At 49.0% G+C, this 22272-nt stretch overlaps 1 protein-coding gene across 1 annotated transcript in view; it reads right to left on the bottom strand.

Moving 5' to 3' along the window:
* Window positions 1–22272, bottom strand: part of KNDC1 (kinase non-catalytic C-lobe domain containing 1) — an 895433-nt gene that overhangs the window by 197555 nt on the left and 675606 nt on the right. The gene's annotated exons all lie outside the window — the stretch shown is intronic.

Raw genomic sequence — 22272 nt, forward strand, 5'->3', positions numbered from 1 at the left:
GGACAAAGACTTTCAACGGTGCAGAGGACTTTACAAGACCACTGTATGAACACTTTGACCTCTTTTCGCCTCTTCCCAATGGCTTCTGGTTATGGTAATTTCTACAATCGAGTAATCGCCCAAAGTTTCCTGCTTGAGCACAAAGGTGGTGCCAGCCTCCTCTGTTGCTGGTTTTCCCCCTCTTTCCTCAATCGTATCTTTAAGCTTTTCAAAGTTCAATTTAGCCTTTGGCTACTTTTCGTTCAACACAGTTCGGCTACTTATCGATTCTCCCCTCGACTCACCGGCTGTGATGAACTGCTTGCCTTTCTTGATTCTTGGAGTCAAGGTTGATACCACCGAGACCAGCGTATTTCCCCACCTTGGTTATCAGCGGAGGAGGGTCTTGCGTACCTTAGACATCTTCGGCAATACATGCTGGCTACTGCTCGCAGTCTTATGTTTCCATCTGCAGAGAATACACAGGCCTTGATCATAAAGGGCTAGGTCACTTCTGTCATTGTCCGCCTCTCAGTATTTCCTGTCTTTTGCCTCCTCTTGAACTGCCATGCTGAGTTAGCTCTCACTTCGTGCGCTCTGCCTTGCTCCTCTTGTGCTCCACCTTTTATCCCTGTGGAAAAGGGAAAGGGCCGTCAGGTGTGTTTGATTCGGGTCAATTGCCTGACCTTGCCTGACCCTTGTACTGGGACATGTCAGGCAAACAGCTCTGGTGTTAGTCAGTTGTCTTTTGTGTTGTGCAAAAGTGTTCGTGTCGGGAAAGGGAAGCAGTGTTTTGAAATATTCTAAATGGTAGGATGGGGAAAAGGTGTTGAATGAAGGGGAAGACCGCGTCTCACCCATCGGTGTCCCACTCCGCAAGGACCCCTGATCCAGGTGATCCTCCCTCACTGGTCTACCCCCAGGAACTGGATCCAATAGAGATGGCCGTATCCTGGCCACCTGGATGACAGCTCCCCGGGGACTAGCCAGGGAGACACCTTCAGGTTTCTAACACTGGGCCTAATCTTTCTCAAACTGACACCCAAGCCGGTGCAAGAGCAGAGTAGTATGGATCAAATCTCCCCAGACCCAAATGCAGCATATCCCGAAATACTAGGCACCTCGAATGGGATAAACGATGGAGGGCCCAGGCCTATTGCAGAATGAAATCCCTCTCAGGGGTTGCCAGTATTACCCCCTCACAAAGAACCCGGGACTGAGGGAGAAGACCAATCAGTTGTGAAGTATACTAGTCCCTTTGCTATGCCCAAGAATCTGGTTGAAGAGAATTGATCCATCCCAGGGCTAAACCAGCCTGAATATGGCAAATATTCTGGCTGTAACTAGACTAATTCCAGACTTATTTTTACTCTCCTCCGATGACATCGACCATTTAAGTTTTCCATATGAATAGAGTACCGATGTCGTGGAGGTGGTGGATGAAACCCCAATTGGGAGGGAAGGCCATGTTGAATTCAGGAACAGACTTCAAAGATCTAGGCCTGGAAGTATCAACCACCCTGCCCCAAATTCATGGTAATCAAGATCATGGTTTACTAATATTAAAACAAAGGGAAGAGGAGAATCCCTTGACAGAGAAGGTGAGGTGGGTGGCTGAGAAGCGATTTAGGGGGTAGGCGATGGAGGTGTCTGAGGGAACAGGGTGGCGACAAAAATAACATTTGGACATTGCTACCGGGAATCCTTACTGAGATCCTCCAGAAGCTGTACGGTGTGGAACATTTGCTTTAGCGGAGGATACTTTAAAACTTACATGTTGGAACACGCTGGGCTCTAGGTGCATTAAAATGGAAACAATGAGAAAATTCATCTTTCAAGATCATGATCTGATCCTCTTACAGGAGACATGGTTGATGGGACCCTTTAAACAGGATGATTTCACAGCATTAAATCAGTTTGCAACCAATATGAATGGGGGGAGGCCCTTGGTGGGGGCTAGTTGTTGCAGTACATAATATCCTGGTAAAGTCTGTTGAAAAACTACCCTCGAAAAGACCAGGCATTTTGCCAGCTCGGATCTGTTTTTCCAATCAAACCATGTGTAAATTTTTGGAAGTGATTAATTTATACTGGAGCCCCACACATTCCAACTTGGAAGTCTTTCTCGAGGATCTATCAGACACACTGTTGACTGTAAGTATGGCCTTTCCGGATGAACAAATGCTAGTGGCTGGTGATTTGAACTCCATTTGTGTGGGGGGGCCCAGGTAAGGTCCATGGTGAGACCCTATGGGTGAATGGTTAAATATGGTGTAATTTCTTCAAGGAATGGAATCTGTGTATTGCCAATGGCTCCATCCCTGGCAATATCCCACCGGCAACAACGTGGAGAAGAGGAGCTCTTGCATCCACTATTGATTTTGTAGTAATGTCTGAATCCCTCTTCAGTGAGTGTCGAGAGTTCAGGGCTCCTGACAACGGCACACGTGATCATATAACGTTATCTGCAATTTTTGATCAATACAGATTCATTCTTCCTAAACCGAAATACACCCCAATTTCCTTGGTTAATCAGAGTAGAAATAGATTGCTCACATTCAGGCAAAGAGGGAACAATGTCAACTCTAAATTGGAAGACCTATTGGGCGACTCCAGGCTATTAAATGAACTAAATTAACCACGGGCAATTCTCAGTCACGAAGTAGCCTGACACGTGTTTCGAGTCTTAACCGACTCTTCCTCCGAGGCTTAAATTGCCGATTTCTTCAGTTCACATTTGTCTTCATGAAGTGCTGTACATCCGCAATTGCGAAACCGTGAGAGAGTTGTCCTGGGATTGTCCTGTCCTTAATCAATATTAGGCCCCTTCATCAATTTAAGCCTCGGATGAAGAGTCGGTTACGACTCGAAACACGTGTCAGGCTACTTCGTGATTAAACGCGTTGGACTCAGAATCATATCTCTTCTTCAATTATTTGCAACACATGTTTATATTGCACACCTTGGCGCAGTGTGACTGAGAATTGCCCGTGGTTAATTTGCACTTACATCAGTGGGTGGCATTTTGCAGTGCTACCACACCTCTCAGACACCTGCTGCCTATGTGCTTTCTCATTATTAACTTATACAAGCGCTGTGGCCAGTGACTTTTTCTGCCAAACCTGTGTCTTATTAAATGAACTACACAACCGTAAATTCTTTGTCACCCTCCTTTGGGGCACGGATAGGCCCGTTATTAAACAAGGTTGTACAAGGAATATTCATTGCCACGGTTATGATTCAGATACTAAGGAGCGCAAAAAAGCTTTGCGCAGTAACATCCGGAGGCTGGCAAGGGGGGATCTGGAAACTGAGATATTCCATCGAGAAAAGAGGTTATTATGTAATCAATATAGAAATTGGTCGAGGAACAAAATGTTTGAGAGAAGCCATTTGGACAGACTGTCAATGCTAAAAGCCGTAACAGAAGGAAATTTGCGTAATTTCTCGGGTGTTATTCACCAACATCCACAAGAGCAAGCTGCAGTTCAGTTGAATTGCATTATGGAATCAACATGGACAGAATATCTGACTGGGATCTTCGAGGAAAGAAATCCATATGGTTGTGGATTGTCCTTTAAAGTTAAGTGGGAACTTGAATTTGAGGAAAAGGAGGGTCAAGGCATAATACGCAGCTCGTCAAGATCAAGGGCCGCCGGGCCCAATGGTCTTACCAACAACATGTCTGCAGTGGGTCTCTGGACCTCTATCCTCTTTAAGATGTTTAAAAACATCACAAAAACACATGAATGTCCCGAGTCCTGGAATTCAGCAATAATAATCCCCATTTATAAAAATGGTGATTGCGGAAACCCTGCCAACTATCGCCCTATTGCCCTTATGGACATATAGAGCAAAATATTTGCTTGAATCATTCTAAAGGATCTGGAAAAATGGGCAGATCAGGCGAATATCATCTCAAAGATCCACACAGGTTTTCAGAAGGGACTGTCTACAACATTCACTGGCCTGGTGCTCAATATGCTAAAGCCAAAGCAAAGTAAAGACCTATGTCTTTATTCGGCATGGATAGATCTGTTGAGGGATTTTGATACCATCAACTGAGGGACACTATGAAGCAAACTAAAAGAATGGGGAATTCCTGCCGGTCTCCTGCCCATTTTCATTTACCTACATAATAAAACTGAGATTCAGGTAAGACTGGACCTTGATGGTCATTTGTCTTCACCTATCCCTACTGCTAAAGGTTTAAAACAGGGATGTATTGTGGCCCCCTATCTTTTTAACCTTCTGCTGGCTGATCTCTGGAACAAACTTGTGCCACATTCATTGGTGGCACCAACAATTGATAATCAGAAGGTAAATTGTATTTCTTATGCAGACAATGTGGTCCTGTTAGATCGCACCCCAATAGGCCTGGAGCGTCTGATCTTGGCCTTATTACTATTCCAAGCAAAACCTTTTATATGACCTATAATCATTTGAATAAGAAAGGAATGGGTTGTGTCAAGTGGAAGATGGCATTCGGACCTTACCTGTATTAAAGAAAATAAAGTTTTTGGGCTTTATGATAAAATCAACTCCCTCCATGACAGCGCTAGAAGCCGATTTAAGGAAAAAGATCATTCAGCTTGTTTGTCAAATAAGAAAAATCCTCTCTTCCTATTGCAGATTCACCCTTATACCTCTATGTAAGTTCTATAAGGGTGATTCTTATTGTAATGTACGGAATCGAAAACGAGAAATCGGCCCTAACGATTAATTGGATTAGAATAGAGGGTTTGATTTGGAAACAATGAACTAGGCCTACAATCCTTAAAATCTTATGATATATGATATGATATGATATGGCATTTATAACGCGCCTTTACACAAGTGTTTCAAGGTGCGTTGAGGCAAGGGAGGGGGAACAAAGGGAAGACAGACAACGATCCTACTAGGCCAGGTGTCATTCAGATTGCGCAAGTGCATGGGGAGGGGGAAAGGGAAAAAGTGCGAGGGGGAAGGGAGAGGAGAAAGTGCAGTACATGTGATAGTAGCATAAATAAGATAAATAAAACGGCCAGCTGGTGGCAAGTGCAAGGTAAGGAACAAGTTACTTACCTGTAACTGTTGTTCTCCAGCATGGGTCTGGCATGGATTCACATGCTCATGAATATTCCCCGTCGTCAGGCTGGGAATCCTCGGTAAAGAAAAAATCAGTATCAGTTTCGTTTCTGATCTGTCTTTCGTAGTAGTAACCAATCACTGATCTCTGCGTCATACTGACCACAGCCAATGACTGCCCTCTACCTAAGCCCCGCCTCTGGCAGCCATCTTCAGATTTGGTAGCACGTGAAGTGGCAGTATGACCAAGTGAAGAGCCGCAGAGGGGTAGGCGTGAGGGTTCGCATGTGAATCCATGCCAGACCCATGCTGGAGAACAACAGTTACAGGTAAGTAACTTGTTCCTTCTCCAGCATGGAGTCTGGCATGGATTCACATGCTCATGAATATAAGAATAAATAGCAGTACATACATGCACAACCACAGGGGGTGGCAAAAGGCTCAACATTAAGCAATACAAAAAACTCAACATTAAGCATCTCCTACCTCCTCACCAGGCTCACCTTAAGCGAACAGGTTGCGCAGCACTGCTTGGCCGACCCTGGACTCCTCCCTGGAATCCCGATCGACGCAGTAGAATCTTGTGAAGGTGTGCGTCGACCTCCACGTAGCAGCCCTGCAGATGTCCAGCAGGGGCACACCAGATAAGAACGCCGTAGTAGCAGCGATCGCTCTGGTCGAATGGGCTCTCGGACGGCTTGGCAGCAGTCGGTTAGCCAACCGGTGGCAGTGCATGATGCAGCCGGAGAGCCATCTGGAAATAGAAGACTTCGAGAGAGCCTTCCCTTGATTCACAGGTCCAAAGTTCACGAACAGCTGTGATGTCCTCTGAAAACTCTTTGTGCTGTCCACGTAGAACTTCAGCGCTCTAGCCACATCCAGCGAGTGCAAAGTCCTCTCGGCCGGCGACGAAGGAGACGGGAAGAAAACAGGTAACACCAGGGGCTCGTTAAGATGGAAGTCCGACGACACCTTGGGCATAAAGGAGGGGTGCGTCCTAAGCACCACCCTCGAGGCATGGAAAGTCAAGTACAGTGCTTTGCAGGATAGGGCCTGGATCTCTCCCAACCGTCGTGCGGATGTAATGGCCACCAGGAATGCAGTCTTCCACGACACAAACTTCATCGGTGCGGAGTGCATCGGCTCGAATGGGGGCCCCATGAGCCTGGTCAGCACCACGTTAATTTCCCACGCCGGGGCCGAGGCCTTCACCGGCGGGAACGACTGGAACAGTCCTTTCATAAACTCTTTTACCAGTCGATGGGACTACAGGGACGTCCGTCCTGTGGTTCTGGTGTATCTGGAGATCGCCGCCAGATGAATCTTAATGGAGGGGTGGGCCAGCCCAGCCTTTGCCAGCGATAGCAGGTACGGCAGCACTTGAGGGGCCGTAATCCGTAGGGGGTTGATCTTCTGTGCTCGGCACCAGATAGAGAACCTCTTCCACTTATGACCGTAGCATTTGAGAGTCGAGGACGCCCTGGCCTTTGCAAGAACCTCTCTGCAATCGGCCGGTATATCGTAGCCTCCAAACACTAGCGCTACAGGAGCCAAGCCTGCAGGTTCAGCGACGCCGGGTCATGGTGGAAGATGGCGCCTCCTTCTCTGGAGAGAAGGTCCGCGTCCGCCGACAGCTTGATGGGAGGGGACGTTGACAAGTCCAGAAGGTCCGGGAACCAGATCTGCCTCGGCCACGCCGGTGCGACGAGGATCATCCTGCACTGGGACCTCTTGAGCTGGTTGATGAGTTAAAGCAGCAATGGCAACGGAGGGAACGCATACAGGTATAGGCCGTCCCAGGGGAATGAGAATGCATCGCCCATGCTCCTCGGCTGGGGAAACCTGCTGGCGAACCTCTTGCACTTCGAGTTCGTCGCTGTTGCAAACAGGTCGATTTGGGGTTTGCCCCATCGTCGGAAGAGTTGATCCACCTGATCCTGGCGCAGTTCCCACTTGTGACACGCGCGCAGCTCCCTGCTGAGCGAGTCAGCGATGGTGTTGCTTTCTCCTGCCAGGTGGAAGGGAACCAGGAACATCCCCTGGGCGACCGCCCAGTGCCACAGATCCTGTGCCTCCTTGGATAGGGCTGGGGATCTGGTGCCTCCCTGCTTCCGTATGTAAAACATTGTCGTGGTGTTGTCCGTGAAGATCCGCACCACCTTGCCCTTGAGCGACGGGAGGAACGATTTGAGAGCCCAGAACACGGCTCGGAGTTCCAGGACGTTGATGTGCAGGAGCCTCTCCTCCAGGAGTCAGAGGCCTCTTGCGTGGAGATCTCCGGTGTGGGTGCCCCAACCTTCCAGGGAGGCGTCCGTCGTCACAGTCTCCTGGTACGCCGGCGTCTGAAAGTCCTTGCCCGCCGTGAAGTGCGCTCGAGTGCCCCACCACTGAATCGCCCGCCGGAACACCTCGTTGAGGGGGACCCTGTCTTCGAAGGTGCCCGTCGCCTGCCTCCAACGGGCGTCGAGAAATTCTTGAAGAGGGCGCATCCGTAGTCTGCAGAGGCGCACCAGGTAGATGCAAGAGGACATCATCCCCAGGAGGGACTTGATGGACCTCACCCTGGCCACGTCCGTGGCTAGCAGGCGCTGTACTTTGCCTAGAATGGTCTTTGTCCGTACTTCCGACGGTGCCGCCAGGCGCCTCACTGTATCGAGCTTCGCTCCCAGAAACAGGGCCACCTGCGACGGCACCAGGTGGGACTTTGGGTAGTTTATGGTGAATCCCAGGTCTGTGAGCAGCTGGACGGTCTTCGCAGTGTGTTCGACGGCGAGTTCCCTCGTCCTTGAGCGGATGAGCCAGTCGTCCAGGTAGGGGTAGACGTGAATCCCCTACAGGCGCAGCCGCGCCGCCATGGGTGCTAGGCACTTGGTAAAGACTCTGGGGGCCGACTTCAATCCGAACGGCAGTGCCCTGAATTGGTAGTGGCGTCCCTGGACGACGAACCTGAGGAACTTTCGGTGACTTTTGAGGATGGGAACGTGGAAGTAAGCATCCTCCAGGTCCAATGACAATAGAAAATCGCCTTCCTCCAGCTGTCCCAGTATGTGCTAGAGGGTGACCATCCTGAACTTTTGTGACCTGATGTATCTGTTCAAACGACGAAGGTCCAGGACGGGGCGCCAGCCGCCCGTCTTCTTCCTGACGAGGATGTACCTTGAGTACACCCCGGAGCCCCGGAGCCTCTTCGGGACAAGCTCGATGGTGCCTTTCCTGAGCATCGCCTGTACTTCCAACAGCAGTTGCGGGATGTGATTTTCCTTCCTGGCCACAAGTGGAACGTGAGGGCACTTCCTCAGGAATTCGATAGAGTGTCCTCTTTCCAGGGTATCCAGCACCCAACGGTCGGTGGAGATGGACTTCCACACGCCGACGAACTTCGTCAGCCGGCCTCCCACCGGGGTGCTTCGGTGGGGGCCCGAGACCACGGCCGGTTCAGTCCTGCTTGGAGGTGGTGGCCTTGCCGCCCTGGCCACCTTGCCGACGGCGGCGAGGCGCTCCCTGCTTGCCGCGACCCCTGTAGGCCTCCTGAGATGAGGAGCGTGCTGCCTGGCGGTAGGACGACGAGCCACCGCTAGATCCCTTGGAGGCACCCTGTCTGCCTCCGGAGCTCCGAAAGGGCCGTCGTTTCAGAAGGGCTCCTAGGGCGCGGGCCTTCTCCGTGTCCGTCTTTATGGCTTGGAGGGATTTGTCCACCGCCTTCCCGAACAAGTTGCTGCCGTCGAACGGCATGTCCAACACCCTGGTCTGGACGTCCTGACGGAAGTCGGTCACCCGGAGCCAACACCGTCGTCGTAGGCAAACACCGTTGCCCAGCTGGCGGAACCCGGCATCGGCAATATCGGTTGCCACCGTTATGGCGTGGTCCGATGCCAGAGCGCCTTCTTGCAGTATTTCCAGGGCCTCGGACCTCTTGTCGTCCGGTAGGAAGTCCAATATGGGGGCCAGCTTAAACCAGAGCTCCCTGACGTAGCGGGCCACGATCACCAGGGCGTTGCCCGCTTTGATCGTCGTCGCCGCCGACGAAATGACCCGCCGCCCCATGGCGTCCAACTTCTTTCCCTCGCCGTCCGGCGGGGAATTCGATGTCGAGGCTCCTGGCCCCGCCGCTTTCTTCTTCGCCGCCGCCGAGACGACCGAGTCTGGCGTTGGCTGGGCCCTGAGGCACAGGGGAGCGGTTTCGGGGACCCGGTACTTCTTCTCGTACCGGTCCCGTTTGGCTGGTGCCGTGGAGGGGTTCTTGAGAACCGACAGGCCCTCCTCCCAGATGTCATTGATTAGAGGCACCGCGATGACAGTCTTCCTCTTGGCCTCCCAATGCTGATAGAGGAAACCTTCCTTTTTCTGCTCCTCCGGGCAGAGCTGGAACAATTCGGATGCCCTGGCGATCATGGCGTGGAATGAGCCAATCTCGTCGGGCGGCGAGGCCCGTGCGACAGGAGACGGGAGACCCGTTCCGTCGTCGTCGCCGTCGCCCTCAGAACCCGTCATCGAGCCCATAGCACCTTCATCTCCCGACTCATGGGAGGATGAGGAGGGAACTGTAGGCCTTACGGGGACGAGTGGAGGAGAGGGTTGGGTCCTCCATCGTTTGTTCTGAGGACTTCCCGACGGGCCAGGTTGCGGGTCCTCCGGCCTGGGCCGTGGGAATCTCGTCCTTATCTCAGAGCATAAGGACTGGATCACAGGCAAAATGGCCGCAGAGCTATCGTGAGGCCTAGGTTCCGGCTGCGCCGGAAGGGAAGGCTGCTCTTCCTCGCCATCGTCGTCTTCCTCGGTCATCTCCCGAGGATCTTCCTTACGGGATCGAACCTTCTCGAATTGGACTTCGAGGTTCCTCACGGCCTCGGTCAATTCCTCCTCCGAGGCTGACTCCGAGCTTGAGGAGGCTACCGTGCCCCCCCTCGCTTCTTCCATCATGGTGGCCATGACGATGGGCTGAAAAGAGGATTCCCTCCTTGGCGGCAGGGAAAATCTAGTCCCGGAGGCAGTCTCCGCTGGCGGGGTCTCTGCCAGCTTGGCCAGAGTCACCGCGATCGCCTCGATAGAGGCCTTTGCCTGCTGGGTAGGGGCCTTCACCACCTTAGGTGCGTCCCGGGCCTTCTCCCTAGGGGGAGGGGCGACGCCTCGCTCCCCCTCTTCCGAGATCAGACGGGGCTTCTCCCGAAGCTTACCCGGGGTCTCGGACTTCCTCTTCCCCGAACCGGAGCGCTGGCTCGTGGTTGACGGTGCCGGGGATGGCGCGCCCTGCCTGGCGACCGAAGAGCCTGACCTTTCGGCACTCCCGGAGCCAGCGGACTCGCAGCGCTTGGCCTGGTGTTGGGCCCCCATCGCCGGGGCGCCTGCACAGGACTTAGAAGCCCGCTCGGACCCTTTCTTCTTCTTCTCACCCGCTGAGCCCTTCTCCAACCAGCTGGCGAGACGGGATCGACGGTCCCTCATGGTCCCCTCCGACAAGTTCTTGCAGAACTGGCAGTCCTTCTCTACATGAGTCTTGTCCCCATGAAGACAGTAGAGGCATCGCGAATGCTCGTCCTCCTTAAACACATTCTGCAGCCCGCAACCAGGGCAGCTGCGAAACAGCTTGGGTCCGGGTGACGAACTCGCGTCCAGGGCCATCTCGAAGTAGGCCGCAAATCTTCTGGAATCCTTCAAGAAGTTGATTCGACGAACTCTTCACCCTTGAGGGGCGCAGGAAAATCCCGTAACGGGTAGCCGTTAACGGGAGTAGGAACGGTGGAGCTTGAGGCTCGATTAACCGAAAAAATGTGAAAAATCACTTGAAAAAGCGCGAAACACGCAGTAAAAGCTCGAGAACTAAGCACGAGGACTCCCAACACTTGAACGTGTGGTAAAAATCTGAAGATGGCTGCCAGAGGCGGGGATTAGGTAGAGGGCAGTCATTGGCTGTGGTCAGTATGATGCAGAGATCAGTGATTGGTTACTACTACGAAAGACAGATCAGAAACAAAACTGATACTGATTTTTTCTTTACCGAGGATTCCCAGCCTGACAACGGGGAATATTCATGAGCATGTGAATCCATGCCAGACTCCATGCTGGAGAAGTGCAGACATACGTGCTGGTAGGGGGACTGTAGGGATACAGAAAACAGTCCCCAGGTGCAGGGGTTGCCAGGGAGGCAGTGCAGGTTGGCAATTGGCGGTTCATGGGCCCGAGAATCAGAAAGGGTGGCCAGTGCAGTTTCTGCCAGGAATTCAGCAGGGGAGAGGGGGAGATAAAGCAGGGGCAAAGAGGAAGGTTTTGAGATGCTTCCGGAACCGGAGATGGTTCTCCTCAAGTTTCAGGGAGGCAGAAAGGCTGTTCCAAAGGGAGGCCCCTGCCAAAGAGAGATCGACCACCAATTTGTTGCTTGGAGAAGCGACTGAGCCTGAGGGAGTTGGATGAAAATGAGTGAAGAGATCGAGAAGGGAGATATTTAGGAAGAGAGAGTTGAAGGTATTGCTGCCCCAGGCCCCAGAAGGCCTTGTGGACAATGCAGAGGGTTTTGAACTTAATCCTTGCAGCCACTGGGAGCCAGTGCAGAGATTTCCGTCCTGGGGAGATACGATCCTTCTGCAGAATGCAGATGGATCAGGTTATACAGATCAATCATACGCCCCAAAATAAATTCCCTATATGAAGATATTGGTTCTCTACTGGTAAAAAACACCAATGTTTGCCTACGTGAACGGAAACAGAGCGCTATAGCCATATTAGCGAAATGTCAGTCCACAGAAAAAGAACTGATGGCCAATCCCTTGAAATTAAAAAAATGGATGGGTCAGAATGACTGGATTGCAACTAGGGCATCATTTATAAACATGAAATGCTTTGAGAATTTCCCAGTAAATGATAAACCTCTAGGCTTCTTGTTACTCTACCTAAGAAGGTTTCCAAACCCAAGATGGAAGACCAACTTTTTAAGGTTTCGCCTGAACCTATACATCACAAGAGATTTACTGAAAATTATGAACAAGGTTCCATCGACAGATATCATTTGCAATTTTTGTGATGTGGGTGTTCAACAAAATGTGAAATATCTATCAACATCATGTATAGGACTCACCCAGCAAAGGATTGATAATTTCTCCCATTTTGTCCATATGTTAATTGGTTGCACTCAGCTGAATTCTGGAACCAAATGTCAGAGGGTAAAGAAACGTTCCTATCTCTGGAAGTTCTTAGATTCTTGGAGAAACTTGAACCAGCAATTAAGGCCTGATGGCCACTTAAAATCGTTGATTAAGCTGGAACATTCTTTCAGAAATAACTCTGTTGCTTAGTGTGCCTAATTCCCCGTCTGTCTTTTCCCTTTTTTTCTTTTTTCCCTTTCCTTTTTTTCTCTCTCCTGCTCCTTTTTAATGGTTAATGAACTGTAAATGTATATTTTAACTTGTATTGATGATGTACTTAATGAAGTGAATGCACCAATTTTTTTTTCTTTTTTTCTTTTCCTTTTTTCCTTTTTTTGTTTATCTATTGTGAAAAGTCATATGTTGGCTATTCACAAAATAAAAAATAGAAATAAAAACAAAAACACGGACCAAGGAGTCTTACACGTGCATGAGTCCGAGGGACAAATGAAATCCTGTGGCGCAATGAAGGTGAGGGCTAGGTGGTATCGCGTTTCGGCGGCCCATCTCACCCACTATGCCAGGGAGGTCGAGCATGTGCAGGTGTGATAGGCTCCAAAAGATGGTGAACTATGCCTGGGCAGTATGAAGCCAGAGGAAACACTTTTGGAGGTCTTTAGCCTTCCTGTCATGCAAATCGGTCATCTGACCTGGGTACTGAGGTGAAAGACTAATCGAACCATCTAGTAGCTGGTTCCCGCCAAAGTTTCCCTCAGGATAGTTGGCACCCGGAAACCCCAGTTTTATCTGGTAAAGCGAATGATTAGTGTTCTTGGGTCCGAAACGTTCTCAACCTATTCTCAAACTTTAAATGAGTAAGAAGGCCAGCTCGCTGTCTTGCAGCTGGGCATCATATGTGATTCCCCAGTGGGCCACTTTTGGTAAGCAGAAATGGCACTGCGGGATGAACCAAATGCCGGGTTAAGGTGTCCAATGCCGACACTCAACAGACCTCAGAAAAGGTGTTGGTTGATACAGACAGCCGGACGGTGACCATGGATGTTGGATTCCGCTAGGGTGTGTGCAATCACAGGATTATGCCACTTCTTACCATGAGGGTGCCTTTCCATGTGAGGTTAGGGAGGTGAGCCCACTACGAAACACCCTGCCTATTGATAGTGGCAAGTGGGACCTCACCGGGAGAGACTCCCCCTCGGGGACAAGGGCCCCCGGCCCTGCGGAAGAACTCCCTAAGTCATATCCCCCTACTCCCAATTCAAAGACATACTAAGAATAACAGAGGAAAAAGCATTCAGAGTTTGTTATTGTCAACCAAGTACTGTATTGCTACCTTTGAATGGAAACTTGAAATGTACTGAGACAATGAAAGAAAGTGGAATCATAATGATCATGAATCAAACAGAAAAGAAGGATTTCCACACTCCACTGTGGAAGCCCGACAAAAGCATAATAAAGAGAAGAGACAGAGACCTGCGAAGAGAGGAGGTTGGCCGCAAGTTTCAGACAGACCGAAAAGACGCACTGAAGGAAACTTGGGTGCACATTGTCTAAGATGTGTACGCCTGGAGTCAGAGAGAGAATGAGAAATCGAGTACTGCAAGGGACATAAGGTGTCACTGCACATAAAGAGGAACACATGGTAGTGTGACGACGAACAAGACGTGGTGGACTAGGCAGTTCATGAACTATGCCTACACCATTTTGATGAAGGAGGAGCAAGATGAGATAACGTAAGAAACATGAGAGCCCGTGTGAGAAACCACAGAGTGACAAGAGAGTCGACCTGACAATTGATCCAGAGGGTCCCCCATGTGCATATGACCCAGTGACGTTATCCCTGAGGAACACAGGTAACAGAGAAAGCGGGATATCTTGGGAGAGGGGCTGTGAATAACAACAATTGGAACATTTGTACTCATCCCAGTACCAATCAGTTATCGAGTGTATGAGAGAAGGAAGAGAGTCATAACTGGAATACTCAAAACCATCCCAGTAACAAACAAGTATCAACTATAAGTGAAGCAAGTGGAAATTATTATTTGGGTGCTCAAACTCGTCTCAGTGGAGAAGTATCAAGAATAAGTGAAGCAAGTGGACAACATTATTTGAAAGCTCATACTCATCTCAGTGGGGACCAAGTATCAAGAATAAGTGAAGAGACTGGAAATCATTATTTGAGCATTCATAATTGTCCCAATAAAGACAGAGTGTTGTGAATAAGCAAAGTGGTTGTGAGATGTTGTTGGAATATAAAGAACCTTGAAAACCTTTGGAAATGAGTAGTAAGAAAAGTATAGAGAACCAAGGGACACAACAAGAGGAAGGTAAAAAGGAGAAAAGGAACCACCCAAGAGAAAGGACAAGTGAAGCATAGTATCACCACTGTGGAACTTGATAAGAGTTGTTACTAAGAACTACCTAAAGACACAATACTGATCTGAATGTGGTGACGATCCAAATCACAAGAGAAGCGAGTCATTATCATGTGCTTTATGTGGTTATATGTTGTGGTAGGGTCAGCATAGGGTAGTTTTTGGACAGTAGACAGATTGTTATTTTGGATTATGACAGACGAGTCATCAGCACATTAGTTTGGTTAGGAAGGGAACACCCTTAGTAGGGGGAAAGCTAAACATTTTTTTCATTTTTTTATTTAATGAAGAAATTGTATATGACAGACAGAGGGCCTCATTCCGAGTACGCAGCTAACCAATGGCGCTATTAACGCCTTGGTTGAAGCCGTACCCGGACCGGCAGCGCCTTGGTGGATGGCGGAATTACCGCCCCATTCCAAGGTTGGCGGGGCGGTAATTCCCCATTCACCAAGGATCTTCCCCATTCCCAAATGAGCACCCATAGGGCTCAATGGGAATGGGGAAGATGCAAATAACGGTGACCGTTCATTACGGTCACCGTTATTGGCTTGGAGGCCCCTTTGCGCCCTCGACTTTAACACCTGCTCAAAGCAGGCGTTAAGGGCGAGGGCGCAAAGGGAACTCGGAGTATGGCGGTAAGGGATCACCGCCACCGGTCTCGTTACCGGTGGCCGCTATCCCTTACCGCCATACTCGGAATGAGGCCCAGAGTCTGTGTACATCTTTGGACACGCCACAATAACAACTTACCTGCAAAATCAACTAACCCTGAAAATGTATGACGCTGAAGCACCAGGCACATACATGGCCGTTGCCAGCACTAAGAGCCGCATGGGCTAAGTGGCGATGGTTAGGAGGGCCACTACGGTGCGCATGGAAGCCGGGCGGGGGCCCAGAAGGAGCCAACACAGGTGCATATCTTGGTGGTAGCAGCAAATATTCAAATGAGAACTTTGAAGGCCAAACTATAATGAGTTATTCTTTGACAATGTCCATGTGCAGGAAAATTAATACCAAAGAAAATAATGTAATGAAACAAAAGTGCCACTTTAAAAACAAACATATGAGCTGCAGCCTGCAAACAGCATCTGAAAAATGACACGTGCGAGATAACGTGCAATGTTTGCAGCCATTCTATAATAAGTGTATGGGCCTCATTACGACCCCGGCGCTAAACCATGGTGCTAATAGCACCATGGTCCATGCCGGGGTCCGCCATGGTGAATGGCGGAATTACTGCCCCATTCCAAGGTTGCGGGGCGGTAATTCCCCATTCACCATGGGCCCTTCCCCATTCCCATTTTTGCCCCATAGGGCTCAATGGGAATGGGGAAGGCGCTAAGTACGGTGCCGCAAATTGCGGCACTGTACTTAGCACCAAGGTCCATTTGCGGCACCCTACTTTAACGGCTGGTAAAACCAGCCGTTAAGGTCGGGTCCCGCAAAGGGACCTCGTAATTAGGCGCTCAGTGTTTAACGGTGCCGCAGCCTTTTACGGCGCCGTTAAACACTTAGCGCCTGGGTCGTAATGAGGCCCTATATCTCCAAAGTAACTGATAATGGCAAAGAAATAAGTCCTTCCAGTTTCAAGAAAGTATCCAGAAACATTTATTGAAATGGAAAAACAATCCAATCTGAGATGCAAACACCGGTTTTCACAGGAGAATCAAAACCAAATGTGGTCCTTGCATTCTGTATATTTCCCTTTACAGGACTGAAAATTCCCTTTGTAGAAAGAAACCTATATATACTCAAAAATGTAAAGTCTTTGTCAGGATTTTGATAAGCAAATACAATTATACTGTTGCCCTTTTTACAGTGACAATTGTAAGACCAGAAAGCAAAATGTCTTTTAAATCCTATATTTGTGAATGAAACACAAGCCAGGCCTGAACTGCCTAATTACCCTATATCCCTCAACCAGCTACAGGACATAGCCTTTGAAGCTGAACCATGAAAGCTGATGACTGCCTGGAGTTGATTCCCGGGAGGCCAGGCCATGCAGAGAGGAACATGGTATTAATGTAAAACTTCCACCTGTCTCTGAGTTTCGGTTAAATCCCCTTAAAAATACAATTTATGTTCTCTAGGAAGGGGTGAGCAGGGGTGCCCTCTCAAGTAATTCAAATAGCCATCTTGAAGGGGGAAGGAAAGGTTGCACCTTTTGGAAACTAAACTGATGCCTCACATAAGTGGCATTCAGATCCTGTTATCATTCAAGCGGGGGTGGGACTGAAGTGGTAAATGGCACTGCAGGCCTAACCTCAAAGAACATTTGCCCTGATGACCAGGACTCTCTGGCTCATAAACACCTCCAGCTCTGAGCTCAAAGGAACTGTCACCATTTCGCTGTATCAACCAGGAACTGGTATGCTATTTTAGATTGTGATTCATCCAATTATCTTACTATAATAAAAAGCCAGTTGTATGTTGGTCCGATTCAGTAATGCGCAGTAGAAACTGCCCGCTTCATCTGTTGTCACTGCTAGAGGAAGCTGTTGCCTTAAGATTCGTAGTGGTCCTATTGTGACAATTTATTTTCCCGAACACACACAGCTTTGGCTGTTGTCACCGCTAGAGGGAGCTGTTGCCTTACGATTTATAGTGGTTCCACTGTGTCAATTCTTTTCACTTAATATAAAATACATCAAAATATACCACATAATATATTGTCACTCTGGAAATGTCTTTCTTTACACACTTTGTCCCATGCACACAAGCTGTTCAACTAGTATATAATAATGAACTATGCGAAATGTACATATGGAATCAAATTCTTGCCTGTAATTTTTGCATGAAAGGTCATTGAGAGTTAATTTTCATTAAAAAAAATGATGTTCAGGGTGAAACGGTCTGTTAGCTGATTGAAAACCGATCATTTTCACATTATGTTAATTATGTAAATAAGGCAAATATGGTTATCTTCATAAGAAATGGTGCACACCAGTGATTTCTATATCCTAGCATCCATAATGGCGAGCCTGTTATCATGAGAAGGAAATGTTATTTGAGTATAAAAGCGTCAGAAAGAGAAATGTAAAAATCTGTAAATTCTTCATATGTCGTGTCGAGATGAAAGTCCCATCATTTGGTTCATCTAAGTGAGAGTAATCTGATGAACTGGTTTGTAAATTGACAGCATGTGAAGAATATGCTGTTCTGAAAACTACATTTGTTTAATGTAGAACTCTCCAAGATGACATCACATCAAATTGGAGGGAAAGTGGGTGCATAAGTCACTCCCATTAGCTGACATCTTCATTAATATGCCCATTGAGCATAAGGGGGATAGTTTAGTGTGATGTCACTTTTGGAATACTGTCCAATCACATACATTGACCAATTAGATTCTAGAATTGATGGAGTGGATTCTTCTTTATAAAAGTCAAAAACATTAGACTCACACACTCACTCACACACTGACTTTGAATGGCTGACTGATGGATTGGAGGAAGGAGAGAAACGAGGATTGATAAGAGCAGAAAGGAGAATGGAATTGATTGCTTTCCTTTGAACACAATGTGCATTATCAGCACAGCACTGTAAGTGAGGCCTATATGAAGAAGACCCATGTCTTCTTCGGTGAAAAGGACAGCAGACAGGCCCCAATACAGAAAAGGGAAACCAGACGGGAGAGAAGCTGACACCATCCTACTGACTGATGCCCACCTGTTTCTGAGGGGGAAAATTAAACCACTCCGTAAGAGGGTACCCACCTCTCTGTGAGGCAGCCAAAAAAATGTTCTATGTAAGTATAATATTAAGAGGAAATAATCCTGGGGAGTGATACTCTAAAGGGGAATAGATTAAATCTCAGCACTTTCATTGGTGAAAGTACTGAGGGGGCAAGATATATACATTGACTAGACATCCTGAGAAATTGATACATATTTCAGAGGTGTAAGTGCTTCTGGAGACATTAGAATTGATATGATATGTTATGATATGGCATTTAGAATGTGCATGTACACAAGTGTTTCTATATGCAAATAGATCTATTGATAGAATAGACCGCACAGGCTGTGTGTATTGGGAGATCCCTGACCACTTCTCTTTGCAATGGCCAAGTGGAAACTTGGAGCTCAATTATATCTCACTTTGCACATGCATAGGAGGGCAATGTAATTGAAATGATTAAAAACACCACTGAAGGGGATGTAGAAAATATACACTTTCATTTTGCAAGTGATTCACATGTGGAAAGTTAAGTAGCTTATCATTTCAATTGGGTTTTCTAAAACACTGTTTGTTCATTGAGAAAAGGAAGGAGGTATCTATTTTCAATAAAGGGGAAGTATAGAGCTTTAGATAGGCAGGGATGTTCTAATTTATTTTGTTTTTTTACAAATGAAAGCCTTGGGAAGCGCTGTTGTGCACGCGTGAGACGGCTGCCTAAACTCAGGTGCTCCGATCCCTGACAAATCCTAAGCGACAATGCATCCATTTTGGGGCCACCTAACTACTGGACATGCAGCAACACTGGTAAATGAAGGGTCGGAGAACATTCTGTGCAAATCTGGTCGGGAATCATTAAGTGGTGGGCGAGATATCCCTGCTGACGGAAAGTGCAGCAGCGCTGTGGTGCGCAAGCCGCCCATAAGACCCAGATGATTGCCAGTTGAGACCGGAGGCGGGGCTCTGCCGAGGGCCATGAGGGGGAGGAGCTGGCTGCACAGACTGGTGGTCTGACGATGCTATGCCGAGGGCTTCCCTTGCAGAAGTGATCCTCTTCCTGACACAGGGTGCGGTGCAATCTCTTCCCTGCAAGTGTACCATACACCTGCTGCACACATACCCTTGGTGGACACCATGCGCGGGGGCGGACGGCTGCCCTCTCCTATACATAGCAGATGCCATACCGTATGGTGTGCGATCCCAAGCACAGGGGGCATGCTCCGGTGATAGAGGCCGTTGCATACGGACCCTGTGAATACTTGGCCATTCTCCTAATACATGTGGCCCGAACTCTGCCTGGCCTTCTGATTAGCTGCAGACTGACTTCACAGGGACACGTGCCTTGCAATAGAGGCTGGTAGCGGTGTGGATCACACAGTCGGGGAGCGGTGGACGTCTCTATCTGTGCCTCCCCCGGGGGTACGTCCGAACGTGAAGAGGCAGTCGAGCTGGGCGGCACAGCCCACAACAAACATCGGGTAAGGGAGATTGCCCCCTCCCCCGTAGACCCCCCCAACTGGCTGGTCGGTGTCTGTGGACATCTGAACTTAGTCTCTCCCAGGGAGTAATATCGGGCCACGACACGGGATATCCCGCTTTTTGTCCACAATGCCCTACTTGAGACCATCTATAGTGGCAGCACACCCGGGCCCCGATGCATATCCCTACAGGAACTGGCTTGGTGGGATCACCTTGGCTGTGGGGTGGCCACCATCGTACGGATTTTCCTGAAGCCGGACATCTATACTGGCCCCTATATTTGGACAGTAATACAGTCCACTTGACGTCACGGTCGGTCACACAGCAGGTGGCGTGGGTAAACAGGACAGTGACGCAGATCTGTCCAAGATCACTGTGCAATACCCCTTGAACGCTGACAGTAGATAACACATCCCAGCGCCTGATTCCACTTTGTTTCCAGACATTGTTGGATCCACGCCGTCAGGCCCAGTGAGGACTGGCGGACTGCTGCGTGAGACGTTGGGATCACTCAATCCAACATACAACGTAGAGGTGTCCGAATGGCACATAATACCATCCCCTCACACCCAGCGATTTACACGGTGCACACACTCTGAACTTAGCCGAGCTCAAATCAGATTCTAAAATGGGGGCAGTATCACTTTAATATACGGATACCACACGTAACACCAGCACCACAAATAATGTCTGCAACAACACTGCGTAGCTGATGGACTACTATGTTGAAGCCCTAAGGTTCTACAGTATAAACTGTGAACAATAATCTGCTTGCTCCACAAAGTGGGAGAACACAGTCCATTCTCCAGGACAGATCATAACGCAGGAACCGGCATGAACTATTCTTGAGCTCATTGCATCATCGACCTTTCTACCAGTGCCACGTGAGGGAGGCCTGGGTGCACACTAACTATAATCGCAACAGTATTGCACCCCATAGCACAAACCCTCACTCAAGACCAAACTCTACAATAACATTTCCGCCCATGCCACGACCCATGCCATGACCCTGGATGCGGCGAGCCAGGTGTGGGGGAGCAAGGGGTAAAGGGGTAAAACCTACCCAGTGGATTGAGACAACCGCCACCGTTGATGCGCATAACATAGGTGGTGAAACGCTCTCCGACACTGATAAATTCAATCATACTGGAAATACAGACTGTGCCCACATAAGGAGTGCACTTGGGCCATTTTTAGCCATACAGCGACACCACACAATCACCCCACGAGACTTGGTCTAACAAATCCACCAATACTCAGGCCAGAAGAGAATGCCCCCACATGACACTCCTAAGATCAGGGGGTCTGTACGACAGCAGGTGAGCCAAACTATTTGTGGGCTCTCAGATACGCCAACTAACATACCTGTTCTGCTCTACCCCATCCCACCTTGCAGTGAAGGGAACGACAATCGCTAATATAGAGACGATGATGAAAGGCTCAGACGCCAAAAAGAAAGGCCCAATGGACTCCTTCACAAACTCGCAGTCCCAGGGATCTACAGCGATGACGTCGACTGCGGCCAATACCCAGATAGAGATGCCTGACAACTCCAGAGAGGACTGCCTGACGGCCACTGTGTAGAGTGGATTCCTTGCTGTGAATGTCAAATTAGCCGATATAAGGGCAACCATCGGCTCACTCAAGACAAGGGTGGACAAGCAAAGTGCCTGCATCATCAAAGCAGAGGGCAGGATCAGCACGAATGATGATTCGATCACCCAGCATGGCCACGACACAACACAACTAAAAAGGGATTTAGCCAAGATGCAGGGCAAGTGCAAGGATCTCGAAACCAGATCCAGGAGAAACAACATCCGGATTGTCAGAGTTTCGCAGTCAATGTGTAAAGGGCCAAAGGAGGGGCATGTGGAACCCCTTCTGAAATCCCTATTTGGCACAAAATCTTTCTCAGAGCACTTCCTGGTCGGGAGGGCCCACCGCACCCTAGTTCCTGTGCCCAGACCTGGAGCAATGCCCCGCACAATAATCGCTCGCCTCCTCAACTATAGGGACATATATGTGATCCTCAGACTGGCCAGAAAAAAGGTACGCTGCACTATGAGAACAACATTCACGTAAATCTGGACTTCGCTAAAGGTGTACAAGCATAAAGGAGGTCATATGAACCAGTCAAGCAACAACTCTGTCTACGCTGAGTCCCTTATGCCCTGATTTTCCCAGCCAAAATGAGGATCCAGCACGGGGGAATGGCTCATTTCTTCCAAACTCCTTCTGCATCTATTGCCTATGTTGAGGCCTCCATCCCTCTGCCCCCTAGAGAACGCGGGGCAAATCAGAACATGAGACCCTGACCCGGCGAGGAGAAGCGGGATGCCACAGACTGAATGACAAAAACGTTGATATCCTTTGCATTGGTTGAAAAGTTACAATACTAGGTGGCCTTGTTTACTATTTGTTAAACCTGGATCGGGGGCGCTTGGTTGCGGCAGCCATGTAGCTGCAACATGCACACCTCAGGAAAGCTCCACAAGTTTGAAGGGAAGCATCATTGAGTTGGGGGTGATGATGCGGGAGGGTGTTGGGGGGAAGAGAGTTGGTCATTCTCTGAGACACCTATGGGGGGGGCTGAAGGTGTG

The sequence above is a fragment of the Ambystoma mexicanum genome, chromosome 8, assembly GCF_040938575.1.
Source record: "Ambystoma mexicanum isolate Mex_15411 chromosome 8, UKY_AmexF1_1, whole genome shotgun sequence".
In the NCBI taxonomy this organism is placed as follows: Eukaryota; Metazoa; Chordata; class Amphibia; order Caudata; family Ambystomatidae; genus Ambystoma; species Ambystoma mexicanum.